At 52.8% G+C, this 3,054-nt stretch overlaps 1 protein-coding gene across 1 annotated transcript in view; it reads right to left on the bottom strand.

The window, feature by feature from the left end:
• Positions 1-67, bottom strand: part of EBF2 (early B-cell factor 2) — a 154,778-nt gene extending 154,711 nt beyond the window's left edge. Inside the window, exon 1 of the mRNA XM_014943157.1 lies at positions 1-67. This exon is cut by the window's left edge and continues 518 nt beyond it. The gene's annotated coding sequence lies outside the window, so the exon portion shown is untranslated.
• Between the last annotated feature and the right edge of the window lie 2,987 nt (positions 68-3,054).

Raw genomic sequence — 3,054 nt, 5'->3', positions numbered from 1 at the left:
AAAAAAAAAAAAAAAAAAAAAGCGGGATAAATTGTAAAAGAAAGGAAGAAATGGAGCTAAAGAGAGTCTGATTACACAGTACGGCCGGGAAGAGCCGATCCTTCCCAGCCCGGTCACCATGAATGGGTTACAGCAGTGGGAGCGCACACGGCGGGAAGGGGGAGGAGCCTGCTCCCAAATAAGGGCTGACATTTGCATAACCTCTCCCGATTGGAGGGCTGCGGGCAGCCCCGCACTCGCCTGGGCTCCCGGCTCCCCGCAGTGTGTGTCCCGTCCCCCCCCCCCCCCCCCCCCCCCCGGGCGGGGGCCCCCCCCCCCCCCCCCCCCCCCCCCCCCCCCCCCCCCACCCCTCCCCCCCCCCCCATCCCCCCCCCCCCCCCCCCGAGCCTCCCCGGGGCGGGGGCGGCGCGGCCGGAGCCGGCGGGGAGCGGGGACGGACCCACCGGTCCCGGAGCCCCGCGGCAGCGGGACAGCTCGTAACCGAACGGCATCGCCCCACGGTCCCGCCGCTGTGCTAAAAGCAGCCCATCTCTGTAAATCTGCTCCACGCTGTCCCAATAAAGCGATCGCACAGGTAGTTGGCCGCTTCGCTTTCAGGCGCGGCGTTTTAAAAATCAGTGCCGGGAGGGAGCGAAGCGGGTGGCGGCGGCGGTGCCTGCGGGGTTTGGAGGCAGAGACCGCCCGCAGGAGCGGGAGGCGGTGAGAGAGACCGCAACACACGCAGAAAACCCCAAAGTTCTCACTACACGCGAGCTGTCAGCTGGAGCCTTAAAAACTTTTTATAACATCCTATGTCGGCAAAATTCCCCATTAATGGAGATCGGAGCTCTCCCCAGCCCAGCCCGCAGGGAACCAGGACGATACCTGCGCCTGCATCTATTTTCTTTCTTTTTTTTTTTTTTTTTTTTTTTTTTTAAAAAAAAAACACTCTGCCTTGGTGATATTTTCCTCCCGGCCCTTTTGTATTCTGATCCTTTTTTTTTTTTTTTTTTTTTTTTTTTTTTTAAACCACTCTGCTTTGGTGATATTTTCCTCCCGGCCCTTTTGTATTCTGATCTGTGTATAGATCTGCCTCTGAAATCTATATAACACCAACGCGAAAACAGATTTCAAGACAATGAATGCAAATCTGTGCTCAGAGACCATCTGCCAGATGAGGGAATCAGATGTTCGGTAGTTAAAGGGACAGCGCAAGGATTTCCTTGACTCATTATGTGCAGCTCCGCTCTTTAACCTGCTTTATTTATTTTATTTTTTTTTTAACGGGATAGAAATATAGTTTCCATTTCAGAATGAATCCTAACTCCTTCCGTCTACATTCAGCTGCATTTCAAAAATTAAATGCTAGGTTATTTTTCATGGAGTTTCATACAGTTCTCTCTCAAAAAAAAAAAAATTACAAATTAAAATCTTCCCATAAAACTTTCATTAAAATGTATCCTTAATTCAGGCACGATTGAGGGCAAAGCCGGGACTCCGAATTATTCTGTCTACATAAGTGACAGACATGGTATTAGATGAACTAATACATCTCTCGCAATCTTTGTTCAAGGAAATTTACCCCGCTCACCCACCTCCCCAGATTGCTAAATATGCAGCCAGGGATTTTGCCAGGTTAGCAAAAGGCGAGGCTGGCGTTATTTTAACATTACAGAAAAGCAACACCAGTCTGATGGTGTTAGAGAGTGGAGGCCAGCCTTCCAAGATATGATCTTAGCATCTTTGAGATGCAATTTCTCAATCTATAAAAACCCAAACCAACCAAACAGGGTAAGATATTTTTTTAAAAAAAAGTAGTGAGAAAACAAGAACATAGAATGTAGACGTACAGGCAATGGTAAGGCATATTATGGTGAGGTTGTTTTTTTTTTAACATTTCGCAATAGGCGTGGGTACATTTCCTCGAATAAAAGCCTCTTCTTTGTAAGAAGATCATTTTTGGCAATGCCACTCTGACCGTTTCTGCATTTATTCTTAAACCTGGGGCAGGGACGGAAGGGGAGGGGGCGGAATTCCCACTCGAGCTACCCTTGGCCGAGGTATTCATAAGGAGAGAAATTGTTTCCTAATAACTGAGTCCCGCGCTTTTAGCGATAAAGCCGAGTCTGTCCCCCGGTAAGGCGTTAAAGGGGAGTCCGGTTGGATCCAACCCAGATGCTTATCCAGTTCCAGCTTAAGAAACGCCGGTGCGTGGCGGGGCCGTGCCAGCTCCCGGAACAATGGGGACTCGTGTGCCGCGGCCCCCGGGGAACCCGGCTTTTAGGGATTCATGGCGGGTCAGAGGGCAGCGGCGCGGGTCAGAGGAGATGCACTCTCCTCGCCCCAAACAGCTGCCACCAGAATTTGGCACTTCAGGGACGAATGAACGAAGCTTTTCCACCCCCTTTTGCCCCAGCGGGGGCTGCTCGCCGTGGGGCGCCCTCCCCACGCCGCTCCCTCCCGCGGGGGGGGGGAGAGCTCTCTGCGAGCACCGGGGAAAAGCGGCGCCGCGGGCGGCACAGCCCCGCACCGGCTCCTTCATCGGCTCCGCGAAGAGGAAGCACTTTCGGGGGCTGAATTTTCTCCCCCCGCTTCCTTCCCCCCCCGCTAAGTTTCTCTGCTTTGCAGCGTGGTTTAAGAGAACAGGAGTTTTTAAACAGGTCTGAAATGCCAAACTCCTGATGTAGATTCCCCGTTTCAAGCACTCGGTTTAAATACAGTTTGGGAAAAGCCCAGCTCTGAGGCTCCCCGGGTGTAAATGCACTGAGTAAAACCAGCGTTTATACCGGAGCAACCGCCGCTTAATTGGGATTGGCACTTTAGGGGGTTCTGCGGTTCGGCTACGGGAGTCGGTGCCACCGGCAGGTAAATAGCACCGCGTAACTGCGGGAGGGATGCGCGCCTTGGCTTGGGGAAAAACCCTACCGGGGCCACCCGGGTGAGGAGAAGGACGCCTCCAGCAGCGGATCTTCCGCACCCCGCTTTAAACACAATTTAGAGGCATAAACAGGAGCACGCCAAAGGCTCGGGGAAAGGGTTTCTCAGAGCCAAAGCGGCGCCGCGGGTGGAAGCGAC

This window comes from Calidris pugnax, unplaced genomic scaffold, assembly GCF_001431845.1.
Source record: "Calidris pugnax isolate Ruff unplaced genomic scaffold, ASM143184v1 scaffold88, whole genome shotgun sequence".
In the NCBI taxonomy this organism is placed as follows: Eukaryota; Metazoa; Chordata; class Aves; order Charadriiformes; family Scolopacidae; genus Calidris; species Calidris pugnax.
Note: the sequence above shows the minus strand (reverse complement) of the source record. Positions and strands in the feature narration are given on the sequence as shown.